Below are 17,572 nucleotides of genomic sequence, written 5' to 3'. Positions count from 1 at the left end.
CACATTTAAACTGTTGCATGTCTTGCTTAGTTGCACCTCATCACATTTCTTTTGAGTGGAATTAATTGTAACCAAACTTACAACAGAACGCAGCTAGCAATGAGGAATCGACCCAGAAGCGGCCCTCTTCCTGGGGGCCGGAAATGATTGAATCAGCCTAGAATCGGAGGTCGGACTCGGGCCGGAATTAAAATGAATGACTGGCCAGAATGGGCCCAAGTACATCGGGCCGTTTCCATCTACCAGAATTCAGACGACTTTGCCGGCATCTTACCAGAATCCCCCCAGAAGCGTCCCGATGCAATTTTAAATAAATGTATACAAAATGACCTGATTTAGTCATTTTAAATATTACTTTTATCCATTATACATTATACAAATTATACCCATCCACAAATATTTTTTTTGAAATTTTTTATTAGATTTTTTACCCCCTTTTCGTCATATCCAATTGCCTTGTCCCATCCCTGCAACTCCCGTACGGCCTCGGGAGAGCGTCCCAACGAAACACAACCCCGCCAAGCCGCACTGCTTCTTGACACAATGCACGCTTAATCCGGAAGCCAGCCGCACCAATGTGTCAGAGGAAACACCATACACCTGGTGACCGTGTCAGCATGCATGCGCCTGGTCCGCCACAGGAGTCTCTACATCGCGATGGGACAAGGACATCCCGGCCAGCAAAACCCTCCTCTAACCCAGACGATGCTGGGCCAATTGTGCGTCACCTCATGGGTCTCCCAGTCGCAGACAGCATGGGTATCGATCCAGCATTTGTATCAACACAGTTTGCACTGCGATGCAGTGCGTTATACTGCTGCCCCACTCGGGAGGCCCCATCTACAAAGTTTGTAATGCTTATCAATTGCCTTGCACAAAGTATAGAAAATACGAAAATACTACTTAAACAGGACTCATAAAAAATTTAATTTAAATGTTAATTTTATTTTTTGATCACAGAAACAATGAGAAAATATGGAAAAATAAATAACTAATGAAACGTTAATTATATAAAGCAGCCTGTGTAATCATCTGCCAGAGAGTAGCCACAATCGTCCCGAGCCCCAAGTAATACATTTGGGCCAGATAACTCTTACCGGAATCGGACCGAGCTCAATCCTCACATCCTAGCCACAAGTAATACAAGTAATACTGCCGAAGGCGGCCCAGACTCGGGCCACATGACTCTCAGCCAAGTGCCCCGAATCTCAGGTGGAATCGGCCCAGATCCACCCTGCCAGCTGGAAACAGCGTACAGATGAAAAGTTGATGAATTGAAAGCTACTCTCACAGTGAGACTAACACACACAGCACTTCAAGCCAACTGAATCTTTTAATGAGGCCCTGGGAGAAAACACAACAACAGCACAATCAGTCCACCCGGTTTACTATGCATTTAACAGATGATTAACAATACAGAAATAAAGTAGATTGGGTACTTTCACTGAGCTCTTAATTCAATAGCTAGTTGACGCCCAATGAACACAACAAAGGGTGCATCACTGCAGAGACCTATATGTGGGCAGAACTAGAACACTATCAGTCAACAGACACACCCAGGAGAATATAGAACACTCAGATTAGATCACTTCTACCCTGGGAATGTACTTTAGGCATACGAATAAGCAGTCATTTATATTAAGCTCATTTATATAACTGCTTTTGAGAGAAGATTAACTTTCTATATATTTTATCTTTTACAAAGTCTAAAGAGACAGAGAGAGGGAGTGAGAGAGAGAAAGAGAGAAAGAGAGAAAGAGAGAAAGAGAGAGAGAAAGAGAGATTGGACATTGAGGAGTAGAGAGAGAGTTAAAGAGAGAGAGATTTGATATTGAGGAGGAGAGACAGAGCGGGAGAGAGATGGGGAGGGAAGGGATGACAAGTTGACAAGTTCTCTCTCCGCAGATCATCCCATTGCACTCTGGGTCGGGGGTGAAATCATGTCATACAAATGAAGGAAACAAGAAAATTCAACTTTAGTCTGGAACAACCTCCATTACACTAGCATGAGTAGTGCCCATCACATGTCCAGCTGTAGACACAGGCAGACCCCTAAATGCTTCCATGAAAACGTCAAAGTGCAATTCTCAGCAAAGTCTTCTCTCTTATCACAGCGATTTGAGGGACAATTTAGCTGTCTCTGCCTACAACTCTTTGCTCTGCAGAGCTTCTGGGTCTTTTGTTGTCCTTCATCTCTGTCTCCTGTGCTCCACTCTATATCCATCCATCATTATTATCTAAGCTGACTACAAGCACAAAGTCTTTAACTTGGGAGACCTATGAAAAGCAATGCCAATTATGGAGGTTTGTCCTTGGACTATATTGGTTGACCAACAGACAGCATGCTACTCTATGACAGAGATTTCACGGGGAGCAGGGAAAACAAAGGTATACATACTCTATTAATGTCCAAAATACGTTAAATTAAGCTGCCAGCCATACACCTTTAGAAAAAAGGGCTCCAAAATAGTTATTTGGCTGTTCTTGAAAGTTCCTTTTTATGGGGACAGCCGAAGTTCTTAAGCGTTTACAGTATAAGGCTTCCGAATCTTTCTTTTAATGGCCTACAGGACACCTCACCATTATCCCTCAGCTCTAGAAAACCACGTGGTTCTGTTCAGGAACATACATCTGGAGAGCGTTAAATCGAAGCCCATTCCTTCCCAAACTCTTCACGTGGACAAGGTAATTGTGTTCCTTAACAAGGCATTAGTAATTCCATTAGAATTATTGGCCTTTTTTTAGCAACAATATCAGCAGCCTGTAAATAAAATCTGCCTAAACCCCCAAAGGAGAGATGAAGAGAAGTCAATGTTGCCATGGTAACAACCCCCCTGCACTGGTGGTGACAGGCAGGCCACTTGAGAAAGAGAAGCTTACAACTAAATGGAGGAACATGTCACCAGTTTTACTGTTAAAAGTGACATTGTGTGTCTAGGAATTTGTAATGTGCCGTCATCAGTTTACTCAGAGTGAGGCATTTTTGGATGCTAATAAAGATATTAATAACTTTTCCAATGAATCTGGAGTAAGATTCATTCACAGTGCCTGCCTGTATTGGCTTATAATCATTGACATTATTTAGATTGTGACAGAAATCATGATTCATATCTGGTATGCATAAAAGCCTCATTGAGATATAAAGGAGTATAATTGCTCTGTCGCTCAAGATTCCATGGAGTTCAATTTGTTTTAGCATAAGGCACAACTATTCAATTTCTGGCAAATCCTAGCCATTATTTGTGCTGACATTTTTATTGCTAACTTTATGCCGGCATTGCGAAAACAAATGGAATGACTAAGAGCGTAATAAAATGTGTTATGTGAAAATGTGTTTCATGTCAATCATACAATGTTGTATTTGCGTAACCTTTTGTCTTGGCTGAAAATTCACTTTTGAGAATACCACGGCAGTTGTTGCTGAGTGATTTCTCCTGCTTGCTGTGACTTCCTCCATCCTGGCTATTGCGAGCGTCATACAGTAGACGCCTCTCATAAATTGACAACCTCTCCTTTGAAATTAATGTATTCCATTTTAAAAAACGAGGGGAAAAAATGATAAATGAAAATATAGAAGAAAAAAAAGAAAGAAAAAAGGTATTCAACAGCAGTCTTCTTCCCTTGCCAATAATAATAAATTGGCCAAGTCAGCATTTGTAGAAGTGTACCTCTATGACAGTATGCATCATTTGAACTCTGTTTCTCTTTAGTATGTTCTGAACGCTGCTGAACAAATACGGGCCTAATGTAAGTTAATTCCTGCCTCTTAAAGAAGGAACTACCTCTGTTAAGTGAGCTGGTCTAATAAAAAGTGTCAGGTCCTGGCGCAGGCCTTGGCTTTCTCCTCATGCTGAGCAGAAAGATTACATTTTGATTAATTTCTCTCAGCGAGGGCCGCAGGCTATGGGCCTGTTGGGGGAGAGCTGATGGCTGGGCTGTGAGTCAGGAGTCAGAGGGAAACGGAAGGTCACCTCAGCTCTGGATGGCTGCACTGCTGCCAGCTTCACACTCCAGCGGAGCAGTAAAAAGAGACCAGACACCAGCACTGACATACCAGACACCAGCACTGACACACCAGACACCAGCACTGACACACCAGACACCAGCACTGACACACCAGACACCAGCACTGACACACCTGACACCAGCACTGACACACCAGACACCAGCACTGACACACCTGACACCAGCACTGACACACCAGACACCAACACTGACACACCAGACACCAACACTGACACACCAGACACCTCGAACATGCTCTGGGCTGAAACATGTATATGACAAATCTCCAGCTGTATTCCCACACACCGTGCCAACAGACAGTATTAGGCTCATGTTTCAGTCATTTGGGATGGCTTAATCTGGTTTCAGTTATTGCTCCAGAGACCTTGCCAAATGAATCTCTTTAAATTTGATCTCCATTTGGCGCCATGGTTATAGGGTGACCCCATTCTGTCAGATTTGACAAATGAAAATGATTCACTGTATTTGCAGAAACATAGACACAGCCAACCTGTGCATTGTGGCGTTTATCTATTGCGCCATGAATTGCAAGAAAAATCCAACCCAATTAAATCACAGCTGCTCTCAGTGAACGCTTGTCCTGACTTTGATCCATGTTAGGTTTTTCCACACTCCTGCAAAAGCATGGCTTACACAGCGGCATGATGCCTAGAATTAAGTAGTGGTATACAGGCAACAACAACAGAAAATCTCTGCACACCTTTGAAAGGGAACATGGTGTTGTTGTAGTTCCCTGCCTGCAGGGAGTTAACCTTGTCAGTGGTATTTTAGGCTCTGTGCCTTGGGGCTTTTTTTTAGACTGCTGCCAGCCACCTTCTGTAGGTAGTAACAGCTAGGGGTTGTCATGGAAACAGGCCGCTGAGATGAGACATGGCGCAGACTAGCACACACATTTTCAAAAGAAAGCATTTATTGGCATTACAACTAAACAATACAAATCTGTTCCAATCCTCAGATGCTCATAAACACATATCAGATCATGCATGATCATTAGGTTTGCATTAGTTAAGTAATGTGAAAATATAGATTTCCGACTAAATAGAGACACCTCTTGTTTCTAGGAAACCATACACAAAATTCATAATTTGACCAAATATTTAGGAGTCTGTAATGAGAGAAACCACATGGAAAAAGTGATTTTCACAAAGACAAATTCATTTATTTGTGTTAGAAGTTTAATGATGCTTGAATCTAAACCAAAGTAGATTGTTCTATACATCAGTTGGGGGTCTCTATAGGCTTCAATATAAGGTCCTGAACCTAACATGAAAGTACATCCTTGTAGCTGCATGGGCTAATATCGTCAAAAAGTTTGCCTTGGGGTAAGTTGAGCCAATGGCCATGGGGTAAGTTGAGTCAAAGATTGTGCAAACTTAATATGTGTAAACATTTGTATGAACATAACAAGATTCAACAACTGAGATATAAACTGAACAAGTTCCACAGACATGTGACTAATAGATGTGACTAATATAAATTGAAAAATGTGTCCCTGAACAGAGGGGGGGGGGTCAAAATCAAAAGTAACTGTCAGTATCTGGTGCTGCAATGGATCTCCTCCTCAACGACTGCACCATATTTGCCAGTTCTTGCTGTGAGATGTTACCCCACTCCTCCACCAAGGCACCTGCAAGTTCCCGGACATTTCTGGTGGGAATGGCCCTGGCCCTTACCCTCCGATCCAACAGGTCACAGACGTGCTCAGTGGGATTGAGATCCGGGCTCTCGCTGGCCATGGTAGAACACTGACATTCCTGTTTTGCAGGAAATTACACACAGAAGGAGCAGCATGGCTGGTGGCATTGTCATGCTGGAGGGTCATGTCAGGATGAGCCTGCAGGAAGGGTACCACATGAGGGAGGAGGATGTCTTCCCTGTAACGCACAGCGTTGAGTTTGCCTGCATTGACAACAAGCTCAGTCTAATGATGCTGTGACACACCGCCCCAGACCATGACGGACCCTCCACCTCCAAATCAATCCCATTCCAGAGTACAGGCCTCGGTGTAACGCTCATTCCTTTGACGATAAACGCGAATCCGACCATCACCCCTGGTGAGACAAAACCGCGACTCGTCAGTGAAGAGCACTTTTTGCCAGTCCTGTCTGGTCCAGCGATGGTGGGTTTGTGCCCATAGGCGACGATGTTGCCTGTGATGTCTGGTGAGGACCTGCGTTACAACAGGCCTACAAGCCCTCAGTCCAGCCTCTCTCAGCCTATTGTGGACAGTCTGAGCACTGATGGAGGGATTGTGCATTCCTGGTGAAACTCAGGCAGTTGTTGTTGCCGTCCTGTACCTGTCCCGCAGGTGTGATGTTCGGCTGTACCGATCCTGTGCAGGTGTTGTTACACTTGGTCTGCCACTGCGAGGACGATGAGCTGTCCATCCTGTCTCCCTGTCGCGCTGTCTTAGGCATCTCACAGTATGGACATCGCAATTTATTGTCCTGACCACATCTGCAGTCCTTAAGCCTCCTTGCAGCATGCCTAAGGCACATTCATGCAGATGACCCTGGGCATCCTTCTTTTGGTGTTTTTCAGAGTCAGTAGAAAGGCCTCTTTAGTGTCCTAAGTTTCATAACTGTGACCTTAATTGCCTACCGTAAGCTGTTAGTGTCGTAACGACCTTTCCACACGTGCATGTTCATGAATTGTTTGTGGTTCATTGAACAAGCATGTGAAACAGTGTTTAAACCCTTTACAATGAAGATCTGTGAAGTTCTTTGAATTTTTACGAAGTATCTTTGAAAGACAGGGACATTTCTCTTTCAGGCCCCTGTTTCTTCTTCGTTAGAAAGAATACTATATTTCCCTTGATTGAGTATACTAAGTATACTAGTAATACTAATGTGATAAAAAATACACTACATGAACAAAGGTATGTGGACACCTGCTCGTCGAACATCTCATTCCTAAATATTGGGCATTAATATGGCATTGGTCCCCCCTTTGCTGCTATAACAGCCTCCTCTCTTCTTGGAAGGCTTTCCACTAGATGTTGGAACATTGCTGCGGGAATGTGCTTCCATTCAGCCACAAGAGCATTAGTGAGGTCGGACACTGATGTTGAGCGATTAGGCATGGCTCGCTGTTGGCGTTCCAATTCATCCCAAAGGTATTCGATGGGGTTGAGTTCAGAGCTCTGTGAAGGCTAGTCAAGTTCTTTCACACCAATCTCGACAAACCATATATATGTTTTTACCCCCCTTTTCATCATATCCATTGTTGATCTTGTCTCATTGCTGCAACTCCCCAATGGGGAAGAGGCAAAAGTTGAGTCATCTGTCCTCCAAAACATGACCCGCCAAACCGCGCTCCTTAACACCCGCACGCTTGACCCGGAAGCCAGCCACACCAATGTGTCAGAAGAAACATTGTTCAACTGACGACCGAGATCAGCCTGCTGGCACCCGGGCTGCCACAAAGAGTCGCTAGAGCGCGGTGAGCTGAGTAAACCTCCCCGGGCCAAACCCTACCCTAACACAGATGACGGTGACCAATTGTGCGCCACCCTATGGGACTCCCAGATGTGACACAGCATGGGACCGAACCTGGGTTTGTAGTGACACCTCAAGCACTGCAATGTAGTGCCTTAGAACACTGCACCACTCAGGAGGCTCAACAAACCATTTTATGATGGACCTCGCTTTATACACGGGGTCATTGTCATGTTGAAACCGATAAGGGCCTTTCCCAAACTGCTGCCACAAAGTTGGAAGCACAGAACTGCCTAGAATGTTATTTTATGCTGTAGCATTAAGATTTCCCTTCACTGGAAGTAAGGGGCCTAGCCCTAACCATGAAAAACTTTACAGTATACACTATTCATTGGGGCAGGTAGCATTCTCCTGGCATCCACCAAAACAAGATTTGTCTGTCGGATTGCCAGATGGGGCAGCGTAATTCATCACTCCAGAGAACGCGTTTCCACTGCTCCAGAGTCCAATGGCGGTGAGCTTTACACCACTCCAGCCAATACTTGGCATTGCGCATGGTGATCTTAGGCTTATGTGCAGCTGTTCAGCCTTGGAACCCCATTTCATGAAGCTCCCGACGAACAGTTCTTGTGCTGACGTTGCTTCCAGAGGCAGTTTGGAACTCGGTAGTGAGTGTTGCAACCGATGACAGATGATTTTTGCAAGCTACCCGTTTCATCACTCAGCGGTCCTGTTCTGTGAGCTTTGTGGCCTACCACTTCGCGGCTGAGCCAATGTTGCTCCTAGATGTTTCCACATCACAATAACAGCACTTACAGTTGACCAGGGAAGAGCTGATATTTGATGAACTGACTTGTTGGAAAGGTGGCAGTAAGGCCATTCTAAGGCCAATGTTTGTTTATGGAGATTGCATGGCTGTGTGCTCAATTTTATACACCTGTCAGCAACGGGTGTGGCTGAAATAGTCAAATGAACTAATATGAAGGTTGTCCACATTCTTTTGTATATATAGTGTATGAAAATATGAAAAAGTACGTTTTTTCTTATTCAACAAAAGTGGGGGAGTAAGGCTTGAAATTATTTAAATGCTTTCTAAATATAGTAACAATCAAATTATAAACAACTTGCTATAATATTTCACCTTTCTTACAACTGTAAAATATATATGACATATACTTATACTTAGTGACAGTACAAAATTAGCAACATTTCATATAACTGACGACAGAGCATTTTCTGCCCAGCGTCCTCTGAGCGACGCACAGACGCCATTCAAATGCCTGCTGAATCATTGCTTTTCCTCTGATTTTGTCCCTCTGTGATCAAGAGAAAGTGTCTTGTTTAAATTCTATTAAATTATTTTATATATTTATTAACTCGCCTAAATAGGGGACTTAAAGTTTAAGAGGTACTGTACCACAAGATGTTCAAGGTAACTACATATATCCAACAAGCTCTCACTGTCTCACTGCAGAATTAAACGTTCATCTATGTTCTCCAAACGTCACATTTCAAAGCGTTTTTGTTGCTCCTGCTAATCTGTATCATTCCATTTCTCAAAATGTCACATTTACAGTACAGTACATTACAGTACAGTAGAACACAGTAGAGTACAGTACATGAATGAAAAGTAAAGAAAAGTAGAGTAGAGTTGAGTACAGTACAGTAAAGTCCTGTACAGTAGAGTGGAATAGAGTGGAGTAGAGTTCAATACAGTGCACAGTAGAGAACACTAAATTGACTACACTATAATATACGGTACTGTACTGAACTATAATGTACTTTATTGTACTGTACTGTACTGAGCTCTAATCTACTTGACTGTACTATACAGCACTCTACTTGAATGCTTTCTTATGTATTATACTGTACTGTACTGTGATTCACTGTGCTGTACTTTGATGTCCAAACTTCTGAAACATTGACGTCTATGTTTGGTTCAGATTTGGTCCGGTTTGGACCAACCAAATTTGGTCTTGTTTGGTGGCAGAGCTCATTAAAATAATAGCCCGAGTGTAGAATAATACCCAAATATGCAACGGAGGATATTGCATATTTCTACCTTGTTGTACCTATTAGGATACATCACCATGAAGAGAATGACATTCATAATTATGCATTACAGTATAGTACAGATCGGGGACCCATGATGAAATTATTTTTCCACAATTCTGTTACTGGCTGTATATCCACTTCACTTAATGTAGTTCAATCACCAAAACCACCTGGGGACAGCCCGTCAAGAAATCCATGATCCAATTTCAGAGGGAGGTGTTTAATCCCAGGGTCCTTAGTTTAGTGATGAGTTTGGAGGGCACTATGGTGTGGAACGCTGAGCTGTAATCAATGAACAGTATTCTCATGTAGGCATTCCTTTTGTCCAGATGGGAAAGGGCAGTGTGGAGTGCAATAAAGATTGCGTCATCTGTGGATCTGTTGGGCCGGTATGCAAATTGGAGTGTGTCCAGGGTGTCTGGGATGATGGTGTTGATGTGAGCCATGACCAGCCTTTCAAAGCATTTAATGGCTACAGATGTGAGTGCTACGGGGTGATTTAGACAGGTTACCTTGGTGTTCTTGGGCACAGGAACTATGGTTTTCTGCTTGAAACATATACAGGACCAGTCAAAAGTTTGGACTCACCTACTCATTCAAGGGTTTTTCTTGAGAGAATGCCAAGAGTCTGCAAAGCTGTCATCAAGTCAAAGGGTGGCTACTTTGAAGAATCTCAAATATAAAATAAATTTGGATTTGTTTCACACTTTTTTCGTAACTACATGATTCCATATGTGTTATTTCATAGTGTTGATGTCTTCACTATAATTCTACAATGTAGAAAATAGTAAAAATAATGAAAACCCTTGAATGAGTAGGGGAGTCTAAACACGCAACATCTCCCCTGACTTTCCCCCGACGCCACCGTTCTGTCCTGCCAATGTATAGAAAAACAAACCAGCTAGATTTATATTTACCATGTCCTTGTTCAGCCACGATTCTGCGAAACATAGGATATTACAGTTCTTCAGATCACATTGATAGGATACGGAACTCATCCAGTTTATTCTCCAGTGATTGGCAATTTTTCCTCTCTGTGACGTAGTCTCGTCAGGTAGCCTGTACAGCGCCATCTCCTCCTTATTTGACTGTCGAGGATTTGGGCCTGGTTTCGCCTCCGACTCATTGAAGTAGAAGTCCTCTTCCAAATCGAGGTTAGTGATAGCAGTTCTGATGTCCAGAAGCTCTTTTCAGTCATAGGAAATGATGGTGGAAACATTATGTACAAAAACACACAAAATAGCACAATTGGTCAGGAGCCTGTAAAACAGACACTATTCCCTCTAGTATCATTCTCAGACTCAAAGCAATAATTATTTTAATTAGTAAAAACATAGGGTGGTAAAAGCTAGCTAGCATCTCCCCATCATTCACTAATGAGTTTCATTTCTGACAGGCTGGTCAGATTACATTTCAGCCTCAGAGGCTGAAAAATCAGGATTCTGCCGTGTTAGCTGTTTCATAGGTAAAGCTCCTTGTAGGCAGATTAGTAGTCAGTGATTTAAAGGCTGATGCAGGGCTGCCAGAAAATGTGTGGCGAGGCGCCATTTGCCACAGCACTTTTTAATCAGGTGTGGCAGCGCCACATTTTTATTTTGTTGAAATAAAATATTTTGACGCAAAATGCTAAAAAGAGGGGCAAAAAACACAGCCAGATGATACAAAATGTTAGGACAGTGACAATGTAAATGTAAAACAGTGACAATAAAACACGATCAAGATTAAAAGAGCTTAGTTTCCTTAAAAAGTAGAGCCTTTGCTGTCCTTTCTTATACATCAGTGGTGTGCATTTTCCCCAACGTAGCTTGTGGTGATGCACAGCTAGGGTTGGGTGGGTTACTTTCTAAATGTAATCCATTACAGTTACTAGTTATCTGTCCAAAATTGTAATCAGTAACATAACGTTTGGATAAGCCAAACTCAGCAACGTAATCTGATTACATTCAGTTACTTTTAGATTACTTTCCCCTCTTAAGAGACAATAGAAAAATACAAAAATGTATGTTACCAATTGAACAACATCTATCGCAGGATAAACCGATGTTAAAGTTTATATAGCTGGCCATATATGGATGTTACATTTTACTTTATGTGTTGGTTACGTAGGCTTCTTCTAACCTATCGCTTTCTACTACATAAAATAATACGATTCAGTTATATCTTTACATTAATATTTATAATTTATGAGTCCAAAAATGGATGTAGCAACTACAGACTGCCCCTTTAAGTATATCAACAGTTTGAGCATGTCTCTATTAGACCTATGAATTATAAAAAAAAATTATCAGCATGAATTTGATAGAGCAATAAAAGCCCCACTTTTATTCTATAGGCTGGGATCGCACTATGCAGCTGTTGCAAGATCACATTTTTCACTGGCTGTCCACTGGTTTCAAAAACAATGATTGATATGCAGTTTAAACTTCTTGAATTCAACCATTCCTGGGTTCAAATAAACATTTTGATTTGTGAACAGCCATCCGCAACAACCACAATCCATAAGCGGCAAATAGCTAAATGAGAGAGCAACAGTGTGTTTCACATCAATGTGCAATGTAGATATCAATAATAAGTGATCCGTATTGCCATAGACTACACCACTGCTGTCATCCTTACCTCCAAGCGTTTATTCAAGTTGGTTAATCTTTGGATCCCGACAGCAGTCGCACCATTGGAAGACATAGCTTGGACTGTAGCCTACAAAAGCCTATTCCTGCTCTTTTCCCTCGATCCATCAAACACATTTGGTGTGTCATCATAGTGGTCTCTAACTTGTGGTCAGACTCGCTCAGGTGGAACAAACATAAATTTACGCCATTTTTCAATGCTCATTTGAATGTCATTGAGAAAACAGAGAAGTGGCATTTTTTTTTTTTTTAAACATCCTTTCTGAATTTAAAAGTAATCCTCTAAGTAATCATCTAGTTTTTCAAAAGTATCTGTAATCTGATTACAATTGTTGCTGGTAATGTAACAGATTACAGTTACTGTTTTTTGTAATGCCTTACGTGTAACAGATTACATGTAGTCCGTTACACCCCAACCCTGTGTACAACACCCAAATCTTTATACTCCTACACTACCTCTATGTATTGCCCCTGAACAACAGTCAGTGGGGAGGGTGTTATGTTTCCCCTACAGTCAATATGCGTTTCTTTTCTCTTTTTTTGTGTTCAGCACTAAGTGAGAGTCATCACACCACTTAACAAAGTTCTCCAAGACTGGCCCGTGCTCCTTCTCCTCATCCTGGATTAGCCTGACCAGTGCTGTGTTGTCTGCAATCTTAATCAATTGTCTACCAGGGTAGGAGCTTTTACAGTCATTGGTATACAGCTGCGGAGAAAGCACACACCATTGAGGAGAGACCATGCTAGTGGTGCGCTTGTCTGACATCCACTGTCCCACCTTGACCTGCTGTGTCCTATTGCTCTGGAAATCCAGGATCCACAGCACCAGGCTTCTATCCAATGATAGATTGTCTGTCAGTGTCTGAGCCAAGGTGGAGGGATGGATTGTATTAAAAGCCAAAGAGAAATCAACAAATAAGACCTTAGCATGGCATTTGACCCTCTAGGTGATTGTAGATACAATAAGGTTCAGTAGCATAAGGATGGCATCAACAACCCCTTCCCCCTACCAGTCACAAAAGCAAACTGAAGGCAATTAAGACGCTGCTGTATCTTAATCCCCTTCACAAAACATTTCTTAACCAGGGACGTTAATGCCACTGGCCTGTAGTCATTTGGGGATGGGTACAATGGTAAAGTTTTCCAGAGTGTAGGTGCATGTTGCTGATCGAAAGAGGATTTAAAAACGAAAGAGAAAATACCTGCCAGTTGCTCTGTAAAGAGTTTTAAAACAGGCAGAATCCTGATTTATCAGCCTCAGTTCCAATTGTGTTTCTATGTATGTGCAGTGCTGCAAACAATGATTCATCTGCATTAACTTTCTACTTTTTAAAAAATGTATCTCAGTTTAAGGAACTGTATTATGGCCTTCCATGGATTCCTTGTTTTACTGAGAGCAAACAACTCACAAAGTAAAAGAGACAAATGGTTGTTGACCTTCATAAATCAGAGAGTAGGTACAAAAAAAGGGATACAAATCCAAATATACCACTTACCACTATTAGGGCAACGAGTAAGAAGTGTAAAACCACTGGAATAGTGGTAAATGTGCCTTGTATCGGACGCATGTGTATCTTGTCGCAAAGTGAGGAAGATGAGGAAGTGAGGAAGATAGTTCGGGAGGCAAAGAAAGGTTCAAGGGCCACAGTTGGAGAATTACAGAACTTGGTTGCATCTTCGGTTCACCAAGTCTCCAAATCTAGCATTAGATGCCACTTAAAAGACAATAGCCTCTTTGGAAGGGTTGCCAAAATTTGTAAAATTCTTTAGAGCAACCAAGAAATGTAAATTCCTGCCTGAGTTTGCTAAATGACATTGGCGCTTGGATTGGAAACAATGCTACGGTCAGATGACATGAAAATAGAGCTCTTTGGCCACACACACCAGTGGTTGGTTTGGTGTCAAAAGAAGGATATCACATGCAGAAAACAACCTCTTACATACTGTAAAATATGGTCGTGGATCTTTGATGTGATGGGCTATTTTGCTTCCACTGGTCCTGGGGTCCTTTTTAAGGTCAACGGCAATTTGAACTTTACCAAGTACCAACGCATTTTAGCCAAAACCCCTGTTCCCTCTGCCAGGAGGCTAAACCTTGGCCGCAAGTTAATCTTCCAGTAAGACAATAACATCAAGCACACATCAAAATACACAAATAAATGGTTAATTGACCACAAAATCAACATTTTGCAATGGCCAATGGTCTCCGGACTTGAACCCAATTTGAAAACCTGTCGTTTGAAGTGAAGAGGGCAGTCCATAAGCACACACGAAGGATATAAAGGATCTGGAAAGAAAGTCTATGGAGTAATTATCTAAGATTTCTCCCAATGTGTTCTCCAATCTCATAAAACATTTTAGAAAAAGGCTCAGTGCCGTTAACCTCGCAAGCAAAGTTTTGTGGAGTACTGAAAAATAATCTTTACTTCTAACGACTGCTCGCACCCTCCTGCCCGTCCAGCATCACTACTCTGGACGGTTCTGACCTAGAATATGTTAACAACTACAAATACCTAGGTGTCTGGCTAGACTGCAAAATCTCCTTCCAGACTCACATTAAGCATATCCAATCCAAAATTAAATCTAGAATCGGCTTCCTATTTCGCAACAAAGCCTCCTAACCGCCAAACATACCCTCATACAACTGACTATCCTACCGATTCTTGACTTCGACGATGTCATTTACAAAATAGCCCCCAACACTCTACTCAGCAAACCCTGTAGTCTATCACAGTGCCATCCGTTTTATCACCAAATCCCCGTATACTACCCACCACTGCGATCTCTATGCTCCCATTGGCTGGCCTTAACTACATATCCATCGCCAAATCCATTGGCTCCAGATCATCTAAGTCTTTGCTAGGTAAAGCCCCGCCTTATCTCAGCTCACTGGTCACCATAGCAACACCCACCCGTAGCACGCACTCCAGCAGGTATATTGCACTGGTCATCCCGAAAGCCAACACTTACTTTGGCCCCCTTTCCTTCCAGTTCTCTGCTGCCAATGACTGGAACGAGTTGCAAAAATCACTGAAGCTGGAGTCTATATCTCCCTCTCTAACTTTAAGCATCAGCTGTCAGAGCAGCTTACCGATCACTGTACCTGTACACAGCCAATCTGTAAATAGCACACCCGACTACCTCATCCCCATATTATTACTTACCCTGTTGCTCTTTTGCACCCCAGTATCTCTAGTTGCACATCATCATCTGCACATATATCACTCCAGTATTAATGCTAAATTGTAATTATTATTATTATTATTATTTCGCCTATATGGCCTATTTATTACCCTACCTCCCTACTCTTCACCATTTGCACACACTGTACGTAGATTTTTCTATTTTTCTTTTCTTTTGTGTTATTGACTGTACGTTTGTTTATGTGTAACTCTGTGTTGTTGTTTTTGTCGCACTGCTATGCTTTATCTTGGCCAGGTCACAGTTGTAACTGAGAACTTGTTCTCAACTGGCCTACCTGGTTAAATAAAGGTGAAATAAAATAAATAAATAAAAAATATCTTAGAGAATTTTTGTATTACATGTTCAACTAAATCTATTGACCTGAGCATTTGTATTAGTGTAAAATAATATAATTTTCAAAAAAAATTTAGCATTTAATATAGCTCAGTATTTTATACAGTGTTTCTTGCTCCTCTAAATCAATGGTGCCAATAATGTTGGACCTGACTATATCTATTATTTGTAATGCTAGAAAGTTAACAAAAGTATTTAATATATTGTATCAATAAAAATAATAAATAAATTGAGGGAGGGGGGGTTAACCTTCCAGACTGGAAATTGTGTCAACTCGCTACTCAAGGCTTTTACTTTTATATAGTTACATAAATGCACTAATTGAATATGTGCATGTTCATCCCCAGAATATTTCAACATGGAGGAAAATTAAATGTATTCTACAAGAACCAATATAACACCCTAAAAACAAAACCTTTATGGAGCAATCCTTGGAGAGCTTTTCAGAATTCACTGATAAATTGGTCTACATGGAAAACTAAAGGAATATAAACTGGTAACAGGCAATAAATATGTTTCCATGACAGAATTAAAAAGTAATTTTGGACTGACCAATGTAGATAGTTTCAAATGTCATGAAATTTTGATTTTAAATCTTTTGGACGTCAGAGCAACCTTGAGGGAATCTTATTTGAATCAGAAAATAATATTCATATGAGTGTGAAGATATATAAAACCATGCAAAGAGCATATCCAACTGACAATCTCTTAGAAAAAAATATAACTATTGGAACAAAGATTTAAAAATTACTGATGTTTTCACAAGATGGAGAGAAAGTTGAAGCATAACTAACGAAATTAAAGTTAACTGAAATGTACACTTATTCCAGTTTAAATTAACGTATCGATTTATTATACAAGAGACAAAATACACATAATCTACAGAACAACGGCAGAGTCATATCTTACTATAAGTGTAAAACTAATAAATACTCAATTATCAATGCTTTCTGTGAATGCAATAAAGTCCAGAAGTTATGGAAGGAGCTAGAAAGTTAGAAGGTATTACAATGTTAACATACTTTTAACCCTCTTACTGTGTTCTGGTCGAATTGGACCGATTTCCATTGGAGTTTTCTCTCTGAAAAATGTAGTTCATGTAATCTGATTGTCATAAGGTTCCATGACGTTGTCCACACAGAGCATCTGAACACACAAAATACATTTTGATGATTTTCATTACATTTTGAGTGTTTTATTTAACTTTGTACACCTGTGGTGTTCCCAGTCAAAATGACAGGTCATTAGAAATGAATTGGTGAAACTACAATTAGTGTATACAATTGAGTTCAGTCACATGCCCATTCATCAGATGGACACACTTCCTCTCCCAGACCCCCACATGCATGTGTGTTTGAGCACACATACACACACACCTCACTCTTCTTCATGGCTTCCATGGCAACCCCCACGTGAACCTTTCCCCAATATAATCTTTCCCCCACGGGAACCACACCTTTTGACATTCTCACAAACAATCGCAATATTGTTTCAATAATATATAGAACTTTTCTCACCGCTCTGGTATATAAAGCTTTTTTGAGGCCTTGCTCAGAATTCATTCTGTGGCAGCACAATTACCAAACGATATTGTCACACCCTGGCCATAGAGAGGCTTTAGTTCTCTATTTTGGTTAGGCCGGGGTGTGACTAGGGTGCGCATTCTAGTTTCTTTATTTCTATATTTCTATTTCTTTGTTTTTGACCCAGTGTGGTTCTCAATCAGAGGCAGCTGTCTATCCTTGTCTCTGATTGGGAATCATACTTAGGCAGTCTTTTTCCCACCTGTGTTTAGTGGGAAGTTGTTTTCAGTATTTGCCTTACAGAACTGTTCGTTATTCCCTTTGTTATTTTGTTCGAGTGTTTTGATCAATAAATATCATGAACACT

The sequence above is a fragment of the Oncorhynchus clarkii genome, chromosome 7, assembly GCF_045791955.1.
Source record: "Oncorhynchus clarkii lewisi isolate Uvic-CL-2024 chromosome 7, UVic_Ocla_1.0, whole genome shotgun sequence".
NCBI classification, from domain to species: domain Eukaryota; kingdom Metazoa; phylum Chordata; class Actinopteri; order Salmoniformes; family Salmonidae; genus Oncorhynchus; species Oncorhynchus clarkii.
Note: the sequence above shows the minus strand (reverse complement) of the source record.